Raw genomic sequence first — 13,659 nt, forward strand, 5'->3', positions numbered from 1 at the left:
GGGCTGATCCGATGCTGAGGCTGGATCTGATGCAAAACGCTGGGCTGAATCTGATGCTGCGGGTACTGTGGCTGAAAAGTTTCACAGTGAGAACGCGTTTATGCTGGTACTGGTGGGTACTATGGATGTTGGCTGCCCTTTGCAGGTACTGGGTTCTGATTTCCTAAAACTAAAGGCCGCGTGACTCTTTTATAGGTTTTTCAGCCATTTGCCATACCTACTTTATATAGATGTCATGTCAAAGTCACTTATTAATAAATGACTTAAGGGACTGTTCATATGCCTATATGCTTAAGTGACTATATTGTGCAAGTGAGGGTATGCAACTATGACTTGCCTAACCATGAACATCCTTCTAGAGGCTCACAAAATGTCCAGGCTAGATCCTAAGCTATACTGACTAAGATTGATGCCAATCTGTTGCCGTAGCTTGTCCACGCGGTTCCAATGTAATGTGCACATGACACCTTAAGGCTTAGGCATAGCTAGTCTCACTCAGGATTCTAGTATTTATCCTTCCAAACGTGACCTGCACTTACAGGGCAGAAGCATGGTCAGCCTTATCTGGACCAGCATGTGGTACGAGACACAGCCAGATAATCCGCTATTCAGCCTCAGACGAGGCACCATTATCAGTGCCATGGTTTTTCTCACAAACACAGCCTCAAGAGAGGGTTCTGCAATGTAAGTTGGTTCTTGCGAGTTTTCCAGGGTCAACCCAAGCAACCTGCAGTGGTCATTCACGCTGTCTGTCTCAGACTGATTTATGCACCCAAAAGGCAGCATGATTAGTTTTCCGGGGTCAACCCAAGCAACCTGCAGTGATCATTCATGCTGTCTGTCTTGGACTGATTTATGCACCCAAAAGGCAGTATGATTGTGGGCTAAGAAGCGACGACAGGCCTTAATTAGCCTGTGGTGGAGCACGGTTTTGTTGGCAGTAAAGACGACCTGTCTCCTTCCATTTTGTGATGTAGCCATCGGATATTTTGTTTCCGTATTGGAAAGTCTCCCCTTATTATACATAATCCCTCGAGGTGGCAGTTGATGTAGCCAATTGGCAATTTTTAAATTGGCAGTATTTTGTTTCCATGTTGGAAAGTCTCCTCTTATTGTACATAATCCCTCATGGTGGCAGTTGATGTAGCCAATTGGCAGTTTTTAAATTGATAAAAGGATCTCCGTTGTGCAAAAAGGCATTCGAGGAACAACAGAACATGTACAGCCAGTCCAGCAAGGTCTATCCAGAGAGGTGCTGCTTGAACGTGAGTAAATAACAACTGTTTCAGATAAAAAGAGCCAATTTGCGGCTTCAAACTAGACCATTGAACCTCCTCCATTGTTGAAACATCACAATGTTAAGATTTCCTCTTCCCCCTTTTTACCCTGCCCTCGCCCATTCCACATTTCATGTAGTTCCACATTCGAAGTAACATGTGACTATATTCAAGACCAATAATAACTCATATGCAATCAAGTCAAACTATCTCTGCAATAGGAAACTCCTGTATGGGATCAAAGAAACATAATCAGTGTAGATGCAGCAGAACAAACTTGACCTTAACCACCATATGCAATGCCAGCATATACATGTGCATCTGAGGAAATTGTACGCCTCTGCATGATTATAGGGGGGCTACTGTTGTTAAGGAAACTTGTGTATTTATGTGTGAGGAAGTGTTTGAGGACGCAAGTGCAAAGATCACTCTAAAGCCAAGCAGAAAATCAGAAATACAACACCGCTCAGCTGGCTAACTAAATTAAGCAAACAAAATCAAACCATAGGAAAAAGAGTTCCTTACACTCTAATGCGCCCAGGATCAACGCAGCCGACTCCAAAGTGGGCAGGAAAATGCAAGCTTGATCTGCAGAGCAAGGGCGAGAGAAGGATTAGCAAGAATTTTGAGTAGAAAAGCTCATCAAGAACAGAGAAAAACCCTAAGAAGCGCAGAGCAGCAATTGGGCTACTCTCCAAGCCCATTTTGAACTTTTGAGTTTTACGCGCGAGTGCGGGTTTTGCCTGCTGCATACCTGGCAACGCCTGAAGAGCAGAAAGAATTCTGTCTCCACGCTGGCTTGTGCAAAATTTCCTCTAAATTAATTAAATTTGAGCTGCACAATTGTGTATATGTATCGGGCTAGTGTTTTCACAATCGGGCGGACAGATTATTGACTTTGTAGCACACATTAGTTATAGGCTGGTGTCACGCTCGGACACTGACCCAGACAACTCTCGCTAGGTGTCCAGCCGCAGCGTTTTGTCGCACCGCTGTGCAAAAAGATGAAATTCAGGCCACTGTTGACAGCAAGAGGATGTAGGCCAAGTGTAAGCTATTTAGCTTTTCCATTGCATATTGATACTCAAGCCCTGTGAACTACACTTGTGCGAATGCTTTCAAAGTTTTCCCCAAAAGATGGTATGGAGGTGACGTCACCCATGTGACAAGTACTTGTGGCCCAAAAAATTCTCATTACATAGCCAATATGTGCACGCCACATCAATGTGGCCGCCTTGTGGCCGGTCCAATGGGACACTCGCCTCATTTTGAGAGAAAGACCCTTGAGCAAAAAGGGTATAAGTGTTACAATTCTGTCATAGGTAAAGTGAGGGTGAGCAAAGATGTTGTTTTTCATGAAATGGCAAGTTGGTCTGCTAATGTGAAGGATGATTTAGGGGCTAATGTAAGAAAGAATGTGATCATAGAAAATAGTGGTGCGCATCCACAGGTTCTGAGGCACAATGGTCACGTAGTGCAGGTTATGGTGAGAAGCCATGGAGTGGCAGGTTGCGTGAAAGAGTGGGTCTTGCTACAATCCTGGAATAGGTAAAGTGAGGGTTAGCAAAGATGTTGTTTTTTCTAAAATAGCACACGAAAAAAAGGAAATAAAAAATTTGATGATGCCCCTAAGCTACCAAATTTGAGTGCAGGTCATGATGATGGTGACAGCAATGGCTATAAGAATAATTTAGATGAGGAGTTTGGCATACCCTCTATGAAAGCTTTGGTTGCAAGAAGGATGCAAGCAAGGAATAAAGCACTTGTAAGTGATCATGAACTACATAGATCTAAGAGAGTAAGAAATCCTGTGTAGAGATTGACTTATGACAATATGTGGTTGGGCATTGTGAATATATGGCAAAGATTACAAAGGAGGTAGAACCCACTTATCTTGAGGATGCTATTAAAGGTGCAAAATGGCAACAAGCTATGAAAGAGGAGATGGTTGCCCTTTATGCAAATGGAACATGGGAGGTGGTGCCCTTATCAAGAGGGAAGATAATGTGGCTGAAGTAGAGGGTGTACACGCTCTACTTATGCATGAGTTCAAGGTGAAAGATCTGGGAGATTTGCCCTACGTTTAAGGCATTGAGATTATTCGCACACAAGAGGATGTATGACTATTGCAAAGACAGTATGCTTTGAGCATGTTGAAAAAAATATCGTATGGTTGATTATAAGCCTATTGTAATGCCCTCGGATCAGCATTTGAAGTTGGGAAGTGATGCAAGTCAAGTGCTTAAGAATGATACCATGTATACGAAGATTGTGGGTAGCTTGATCTACTTGACTATCTCACGTCCATACTTGAGTTACATAGTTGGATAGGTAAATCACTTTATGCAGTCTCCTAGGGAGCCACACTTAGATGTAGTGAGGTGCATATTGTGCTATTTGAGTGCTACCTTGGATCATGCACTCTTTTATGTTATGGATGTTGAGTTGCCGCTCTATTATCCATGTGACTAGAAGGCGAGAGACCTTGCCAGTGTAGACTCCACTACACCAGCAATCACTTTCGTAATGGAAATGGCCTCTAAACTTTAAGAGTAGCGGAAATTAGAGAAAGTACTTTTGGGAAATTACTTTGAGAGCATAGTGGGTGAACTTAATTGATGGTAGCAACATAAACATAGCATTTAGTTAACTTGGCATGAACAATACTTTTGCAAGAGAGAGAGTTTAGAGAACATGGCAATAGTTGAGGACCAGATTTATATGGAGCCGGTCCCCCCTCCAATAGGCATTTGTATTGTAGTTTCTCCCATCAAGAGAGACTTGTTACAATACAATCTTTGTGTTCCTTGTGACCTAGGTGATGCAATGAAGATGGAAAGCTTCATGCATCACAAGCATAACATAAACTTCATGGAGAGCATTAACTATCCCAAGCCTCAGTCCCAAGACCTCAAACACCTTCGAAGGTGGAGAGAGCTAGCAGAGAATGAGGGTAGGGAAGAGGAAGAAGAAACATTTCATAGGAGAAAGGATTAGTTCCTCACTTATCATCACTCTTCTTGCTAGCATACGTAATAGCATAGTAATGAAGATAGAGAAGATGGCAAGCTTAAGCATTGAAGCATGGCTCTGGGTTGGATTTGCATTCCATAGCCAAAGAGTGTTGGTGTAGGCTCTCAACTTCTCTACTAGCTTGGATAAGGAGATGGAGCTCTTGCACTTTGCACTTCACACAATGAGTGTGTGTGTGTGTGTGTGTGTGTGTGTGTGTGTGTGTGTGTGTGTGTGTGTGGGAGAGTATACCTCCCAAGCATCCCCCTAGCTTCCTTGGTTGACCCCCCCTTGTAGCTCAAGCTTGATGCTCATTGGACCCCTTGGGTGGCCAACCACATGTAGGATGCATTACAAGCAACAAGGGTAGTCTTGGGACAAGTGTCCCCCTTTCCCCTTTGAGAGGGAGGACTTGATAAATGCAAAAACAATTAATTAAATCTTCTAAATTATCATTGGACCCCTTGTGTGGCCAACCAATAGGCTTTAGGCACACCATAAGGGAAACATGAGGAGGAACTTGACAAGTGTCCCTTTTTCTTTCTTTGTACCAAGCTTGCCTTGTGTGAGGGTGTGTGTGTGTGTTCTCTCTCATCCCCCCTCTTGTAGGGCTCGCCCCCTCCTTGTAGGGATCATTGTTGACTTTTGCACACCTTATCCCCAAGCACCGTAGTCAGCAAGCATGACAAAGCACCTCAAGCCTGGGTAGTGTTCCCACAAGCACCTCAGGCTCCCTAGCCGGCAAGCACGACAAGCACCTCAAGCATCTTACTCATCAAGCACGACAAGCACCTTAGTCATCAAGCACGACAAACACCTCAAGCTTGGACCGGGTTTCCACCTCAAGCTCAGCCCTAGCTTACCTAAGGTCAAAGGACTTTTTAACACTAACCTTTGGAGGTCTTTAATGAAGCTAACCCTAAGGTCTTTAAGCTCCATTAGCTAGCCTTGCTCTTTGACATACCATCTCTCATCTGGACCCCTTTACCATTGGCCCCGTGTTGAGATAGATTTGAAAGCACGTGTCTATACTCTAACCCTTGTTCCCATTTATTCTCCCACATTAAATGATCAATTTAATATGAGAAATCATTTGGGTTGGTTAGATATTAGTTTTTATGACATTACATCTCTCTTGAAATCATAGTCGTCCTCGACTATGAGGTAGAAGAGATAAAGCCTTAGTCATTAGTCAATCTTGCTTAGCGGGTAGAGGATCCCTTTTTACCCTACGACATCTTTCCAAGATGGATGACTAATCCATTTGGTGCTTAGGAGACATAGCTGCTACAAGCATGTATGCTCTTTAGTCCATTTAATTCTCCCAAGTAGAGTGACAAATTCTACTTGGTGTTTGAGAGATGTCGTCATCACAAACATGATTCTAAGTATGCATACTATTTAATTTGTGCACAATAAAAAGAGAATTAGTCTTATAAGACAAAAACATTGGTCATTTAAAAGAAATTTGTAGATTTGCTTACTCTAATGTGGCATTGTAAGCATTGACAAGGTTCATACTATCCTTAAGCTGTATTCCTTGCATCCATCTAGCATCTTCAAAAGGATAACTTTTGAATTTAATAAGATACCATCGGATAATCTTACCATGTTGTAGCACCTTGTCTTCATGCGGAAGGATAGCTTCGGGTTGGTCTTCAACTTTGGGAGGGTCTATAATTGGTTCACTTGGTGGCTCTCCTTTGTAGGGCTTAAGTAGGCTCACATAAAAAGCATTGTGTATGAGCCAATGGTTGGGCAACTTGAGTTGGTAAGCCATCTCATTGATGGGCTTCAAGATTTGGAAAGGACCATAGTATCTTTTTGCTAGCTTAGCATAATACTTTTGACGGCTCGTAGGATGTTTGCTCGTCGTTTGCCTCAATCGAGCCTTAGGAAACTTAAGTAAGACCCAATCATTTTCTTTGAATGTTAAGGCCCTCCTGTGCTTGTCAACAATAGATTTTTGCCTTTGTTGAGAGATGGATTAGCCTCCTTAATCTTTTGAAAAGATTCTTGTAGGTCACGGCTATACTCATCGGCAGCGAAGATCTTCCCATGTACTTTAAGTAGCAACTTTTATGTCTTCCCTCAATTATTTCAAAAGGTGCTTTTTTCATAGAAGTATGTACAGTATTATTGTAGACATACTCTACAAGAGGTAATTACTTTTCCCATTGTGAGCATTGATCTACTTCTGTAACATAAGTCTTTAGTAGATTGAGTATCGTAAGATTGGCTATCTCACTTTGGCCATCCGTTTGTGGGTGATAGGCCGAAGAGAAATTCAATCTTGTTCCTAGATTTTCAAAGAGACCTTTTCAAAAATTACTGGTCATTCTATGATCTCTATCTGACACAATGGATGTTGGTAATCCATGATGTTTGAAAATCTGTGATATGAAGAGAGTTTCCATTTGGTGTGCCTTAATAGTCTTTTTGACAGGAATAAAGCGTGCTTGCTTGCTAAACCTGTCGACTATTGTCCATATTCCTGTATTCCCATGGATAGACTTGGGCAATCCAAAGATAAAATCCATGGATATCCTCTCCCATGGTGAATTTGGGATAGGCAATGGCTGAAGTAATCCAGGTTTCTTCCCTCTATCATACTTGGTCTTTTGGCATACTACACGTTTTGAAACATACTCTTGTATGTCCACTTTCATGGTAGGCCAATAGAAGTAGGTTTTTACTCCTCGGAGATTAGGTTGAATGCTCTATGCCCCGCAAAGGTAGGAGCATGGGATTCATACATGACTTTCTCACGAAGGGAGTGGGTAACACATAGCCTATTTTCGTGGAGAAGATAACCATCCTGCAAGGTGAATGGTTCCTCTTTCTTCCCCAAATCAAGGGCTGACATTGTGTCTCTACAATCAGGGCCAGTAGCATGCTCATCTATCATAGAAGATAGATCATTGTGAGTAGCTATAGACACCGCATTAACTGTTGGTCGTCATGAAAGTGCATCAGCCACTTGATTGTGCTTACCAGCAATGTGAGCAATATGGAAATTAAAAATTTTCCCACCTCATTTGTTTGTCGGAAAGCTTGGTTCGCATCATGAAGTACTTGAGACTTTGGTGGTAGGTTTGTAGAATAAATGGATTCCTCAATAAATAATGCTTCCATGTGTCTAGAGTATGTAGAACAACTAAAAGCTCTTTCTCATAAATGCCTAAGACACGTTCATCTATATTGAGCCTTCCGCTCTCATATGCTATGGCATGCCGCAAAACTGCTCCAAGGCAATCACCACAAGCATCACATTGGACCTCAAATGGCTTTGAGAGATTCGGAAGCATGAGGACCAGTTGGGAGGTAAGCTTCTCTTTGAGGTTGTCAAAAGCATTTTGCTCCTTAGCAGTCCATGTATACTTAATGTTCTTCTTAGTCATGTAGTGGTCCTACTATTTGAGAAAATTTTGCTATGAATCATCTATAGTATGCACACATACCAATAAAGCTTCTTAGCTCATGTAGATTCCTTGGATTAGACCATGCTTTTATTACCTCAAACTTTGATGGATCCATACAGATACCATCTTGAGAGATAATATGACCTAGGTATTAAATCTCTTGAAGGAAAAATTCACTTTTCTTTTGGTTGAGAAAAAGCTTGTTCTCCCTCAATGCTTGAAAAATCACTTGGAGATGTTGCTGATGTTCCTCCAAAGACTTGGAGTAGATGATGATACATCAAAGCACGCTCTAGTGAATTTGCGGTAGGGTCTAAAGATTTTCTCCATTAGACGATTGAATGTAGCTAGTGCATTAGTCAAGCCAAAAGGCATGACTAGATATTTATAAAAACCACACGTTGTGCAAAACTCGGTCTTTAGGATATCTTCATCCAGTATCCTTATTTGATGATAACCACTTTTAAGGTCAATCCTACTAAAGTAGGTAGAGCCTTGTAGCTATCAAACAGATATTCTACCCAAGGCACGAGAAATCTGTTTTTGATAGTGATATGGTTTAGTGCTCGATAGTCCACACACGTACGGTATGTACCATCTTTCTTTTGCACTAAAAGGACTGGAGAACTACAGGGAGAGGAGCTAGGCCTCACCATCCCTTTGTCAACCAATTCTTGTACTTGCCTCATGATCTCCTCTTGTTGAGATTGAGAAACTCGATAAGGAGGCTTGTTAGGCGGCGAGCTTCCTGGTAGGAGCTCAATTCAATGGTCATCATCCCCTCGTTTTGGACGTAAGTCCATAGGGATAACATCGATGAACACATCTTAGAATCCTTTTAGAAAATGAGACAAGTCTAACTCTTCTTGATTCCTACCAATTACATTTGATGAAACATTAGGACCTTTTAGGGACTCTTTGACAAAAATCATGTACGCAAAAACTGAGCTCTTCATTGATTTATCAAAACCAGGAGGATTTACAAGTGGTATATACGACCACACTCACTAGCATCTATATACATGTTCTTTCCCCTATAGGTGAAGTAGATTCTCCTTTCAAGGAACTTCATGTTGGCAGCCATGCGATCAAACCATGGCGTCCCTAAGATAGCATCCGCATGTTGGAGAGGAGAGATGAAAAAGTCTCCTTTGTCGACACAGCTTTGGAATGAAGCCTCAACTTCCCAATCAAGGGAGTAACGGAGGCTTGCTGTCCCTTGAAAGTTGTGTCAACCGTTACAATATCTCCCATCTTGAAAGCTTGAATGCCCAACTTGGTGGCCAACTCCGTTGATATGAAGTTGTGAGTAGAGACAGGGTCAAACAATATGAAGGCACCATACTCCCTTACTTTTCCCCAAGCATAGGAGAGAGATGATCCTTTGTAATGAGCATCCTCTTTTGGAGCTTCAATGGTGGAAGCCCTAGGAGTCTCATTGCGAGCATTTTTCTTGGTGCAAGAACGATAGCCATGTCCTTGCTTCCCACAGTTAAAACACTTATGGTCCTTACGAAAAGCTTCAAGATCTTCAGGGGAGAGTTTGTTTTTGCCTTTCTAAACTCCCTTCTCCTTGGACCGATTGTTGTTGTTGTTGTTGTTGGAAGTGCCTTGGGAAGAATTTTGGGCATTGGTTTTCCCCTTTGCATCATTTTTGTCTTTGTTTTCCATGGGATTGACATTCCGTCTAGCCCCTTGTTGGAAATTGATGTGTGAAGCAACCATGGTGTGATGGATTACTTCGGTGATAGAACCAGGCCGTTGAGAGTTGACGTATTCGGCCATCTCTTCAGGTAATCCCGCACAAAATTGTTTCTTTTGCTTGGTGAAGTCTATCTTTTGGAAGACAATAGCCTTGAGATGTAAATCCCAAAATTGTCTACATATTTGTGGATCTTCAAACAGCACCATTCGGTGAGCATTTTATCCTTTGCATCGCTTGCAAGGAATTGCTTCATGATGGAAACTTGTAGAGTTTTCCATGTCTTTGGGGCTTGGCCATTGCCAGGAAGGCTAGCCCACCATTGACAAGCCGATTTGTGGAAGTGCATAGCTACATGGCGTAGCTTGGAGGACTCAGTGAAGCCCTCGTCTCCAAAGGCCGCATCAAATTGTTGGATGAAGGTCAATACTTTGTCGATAGCACCAAAGGTGCCATCATAGGTGAGAAAAGAGATACTCTTTCCTCCCTCTTTGAACTTCTTGAGATTTTTTGGTGACCTTCGCCATGCATGGTATGATTTGTGTTGTCCTCCCCTCTTGTATTCTCTAGGAGAATAGCCATAGCTTTCGTCGGGAGAGGAGGAAGGTGAAGAAGAAGGAGAAGAGGGTGACCTCTTTCTTGACATTTTCTTCCTTTGTTTCCTCTCTTTCCTTTCGGAATAACAAGGAGAAGGACTGTCTGTTGATCTTTTCCTCTTGGGAGGAGTTGGCGATCGTCTAGACCATTGTCTACGTGGAGCCACATCTTCAGAGGAACTTAAAGTTTCATTGCTTTCTTGCTATTTTGATTCCTCCTTTTGTATGGGAGAGAGTCTTGTTTTGGGGGTCTCTTCAAGAGGCCTCCTAAGATCTCTCTTCTCTTGGAGAGGAAGGGAAATCCCATAAGCGCGAAGTTGTTGAGTAACTTCGGCTTGCAAAGCACGGTTGCCCATAGCTTGCTGCAACCTAGTAATGAGATAATTGACAAACATGGGGGCATCATCATTAGCACCTTCATGTGCAAAATCAAAACTATCAATGTTCATTCTACTCTCTTGATTATTGTCAACCATGTTAACAAAATTTGTGTACTTACTTAGTGTATACTTTGGCAATTCAAAACCTTAGTTGCTACTCCTTTTAGCCTTTAAAAATTGGCACTTAAGTATCTACACCCACGACTCCAAGTGGTTAATTATAGAGAGTAGTGATATGGATCTATTATTGCAGAGTTGCTGAGGGCTAGCTCCTTTCGGACTTCTTATGGCTCAATAATGGGTAAAACCGTAGGCAAGTCTAAAAAGACTCCATTTTTAAGTCCAAAGCTCCCGAGGTGTGCACCACATCTCACATAGCGGGCTCAACAAAACCAATAATAGATCCCAGTCCCACTTACCCTAATATAATTAAGAAAATCAACCATTTATAGGCTACTTAAGGACCTCTCTTCTTAAGCAAGAAAAGAGAAACCAAATGCTCTGATACCAATGTAATGGAAATGGCCTATTAACTTTGAGAGTAGCGGAAATTAGAGAAAGTACTTTTGGGAAATTACTTTGAGAGCATAGTGGGTGAACTTAATTGATGGTAGCAACATAAACATAGCATTTAGTTAACTTGGCATGAACAATACTTTTGCAAGAGAGAGAGTTTAGAGAACATGGCAATAGTTGAGGACCAGATTTATGTGGAGCTGGTCCCCCCTCCAATAGGCATTTGTATTGTAGTTTCTCCCATCAAGAGAAACTTGTTACAATACAATATTTGTGTTCCTTGTGATCTAGGTGATGCAATGAATATGGAAAGCTTCATGCATCACAAGCATAACATAAACATAATGGAAAGCATTAACTATCCCAAGCCTCAGTCCCAAGACCTCAAACACCTTCGAAGGTGGAGAGAGCTAGCAGGGAATGAGGGTAGGGAAGAGGAAGAAGAAACATTTCATAGGAGAAAGAATTAGTTCCTCACTTATCATCACTCTTCTTGCTAGCATACATAATAGCATAGTAATGAAGCTAGAGAAGATGGCAAGCTTAAGCATTGAAGAATGGCTCTTGGTTGGATTTGCATTCCATAGCCAAGAGTGTTGGTGTAGGCTCTCAACTTCTCTACTAGCTTGGAGAAGGAGATGGAGATCTTGCACTTTGCACTTCACACAATGAGTGTGTGTGTGTGTGTATGTGTGGGAGAGTATACCTCCCAAGCATGCCCCTAGCTTCCTTGGCCGACCCCCCCTTGTAGCTCAAGCTTGATGCTCATTAGACCCCTGCAAAAACGGCCAATCACATGTAGGATGCATTACAAGCAACAAGGGTAGTCTTGGGACAAGTGTCCCCCTTTCCCATTTGATAGAGAGGACTTGATAAATGCAAAAACAATTAATTAAATCTTCTAAATTATCATTGGACCCCTTGGGTGGCCAACCAACAGGCTTTAGGCACACCATAAGGGGAACATGAGGAGAAACTTGACAAGTGTCCCTTTTGCTTTCTTTGTACCAAGCTTGCCTTGTGTGAGGGTGTGTGTGTTCTCTCTCATCCCCCCTCTTGTAGGGCTCGCCCCCTCCTTATAGGGATCATTGTTGACTTTTGCGTACCTTAGTCAGCAAGCATGACAAAGCACCTCAAGCCTGGCTAGTTCCCACAAGCACCTCAGGCTCCCTAGTCGACAAGCATGACAAGCACCTCAAGCATCTTAGTCATCAAGCACGACAAGAACCTCAAGCACCCTAGTTATCAAGCACGACAAGCACCTCAAGCTTGGGCCGAGTTCCCACCTCAAGCTCAGCCCTAGCTTACCTAAGGTCAAAGGACTTTTTAACACTAACCTTTGGAGGTCTTTAATGAAGCTAACCATAAGGTCTTTAAGCTCCATTAGCTAGCCTTGCTCTTTGACAGACCATCTCTCATTTGGTCCCCTTTACCATTGGCCCCATGTCGAGATAGATCTGAAAGCACATATCTATACTCTAACCCTTGTTCCCATTTATTCTCCCACATTAAATGAATAGTTTAATATGAGAAAATCATTTGGGTTGGTTAGATATTAGTTTTTATGACAGGCACTACCACTGTTTTCATCCTGATGCTTGCTTTTACCTTTTTCCTTTGTAGAATCTCTGTCTTTGCCTTTTTATCTACAATCCTTGGCCAAATGACCAAGCTTTCCACAATTGTAACGATGGTTTTTGGTCCTCCTTTTGGGATCTGAAGCAACAAGTGCTTCCTCACCTGCTGTCTCAGAAATTTGAATTTTGCCTTAAATTATCAACACGCCTTCCTCCTCAATGAGAAAAGAGTTGAGATCATTGAATCCCAGCTTTTCCTTCATTACTTGTATAGCCAAAGTGTCCTAAACACCATTAATACTCCTTAGGCAACTTTGTGAAAACCGAAGCAGCAGAGTAAGTACTTGTTAGTGCACTTTTGATAGCCGATAATTGATCAATGATTGCATGGAACTTCTTCGTGGAAAGTGAATGGAAAATAATTGTCCACACCAAGAAGGGTGACTGCTTGCATCATAGAATTCCGATCAAAGACTCCAACAAGCTTGAACCACATATCGTTGGAGTCTTCAAAATCTGAATCGCTGGAGAAAGTTCCTTTGAAAGAGATTCTACAATGGCCAACATTGGCTTCGCATTAGCCGCATCCCAATCGACACACGTTTTGAGATATTCATCATCTTGAAGGCGGGTGTACCTGTTGTGGGGATTCCCCGTGGGATGGGGCTCCGATCCATTGACAACATCCCATAAGCCTTTCCTTGAGAACCAGAGTCGCATGATCAAATTCCAATGAGCGTAGTTATTGCTGTTCAATTTGTCACTGGTGCTCGAGCAAGGGGGGCCATGAAAAAGTTGCAAGATCTGGAATTCCGGGAAACCTTCTCGCACTCCAAGGGTGGCTACACGAACCAGGCCGCAAAAATAATCCTCCAGCTGTTCCATTCGTATGCTGCTCCAAAGTGGCTCCACAAAATTCGCTATCCCTCTCTTCAACTCTAAACTCCGTCTCTTTGTCTCCCAAGCCTCACGTCAAAGCACCTTCAAAAGCCAGGTCAAACCTTCCAACACCGGTGAAAAGAATGGCTTTGGTGCCCCTTGACAATTGCCAAGCCTTCCAATGCAAGATAGTGTTAAAGAAAGCAAGGTCGGGAAGGGGGGGAGAGGGTTACAGTGTTTTAAAACGGTGATCGCTCAAGAGGGAGGAGGTGGGTCGTATACTCGATGAGCTGATGTG

At 42.5% G+C, this 13,659-nt stretch overlaps 1 protein-coding gene across 1 annotated transcript in view; it reads right to left on the reverse strand.

The window, feature by feature from the left end:
* Nucleotides 1-2,131, reverse strand: part of LOC147446455 (uncharacterized) — a 75,459-nt gene extending 73,328 nt beyond the window's left edge. Inside the window, exons 1-2 of the mRNA XM_086526237.1 lie at nt 2,032-2,131; nt 1,803-1,865 (exon numbers count right to left, since the gene is read on the reverse strand). The gene's annotated coding sequence lies outside the window, so the exon portion shown is untranslated. The remainder of the gene's footprint in view (nt 1-1,802; nt 1,866-2,031) is intronic.
* Between the last annotated feature and the right edge of the window lie 11,528 nt (nt 2,132-13,659).

The sequence above is a fragment of the Adiantum capillus-veneris genome, chromosome 12 (assembly GCF_014529385.1).
Source record: "Adiantum capillus-veneris isolate H3 chromosome 12, ASM1452938v2, whole genome shotgun sequence".
NCBI classification, from domain to species: domain Eukaryota; kingdom Viridiplantae; phylum Streptophyta; class Polypodiopsida; order Polypodiales; family Pteridaceae; genus Adiantum; species Adiantum capillus-veneris.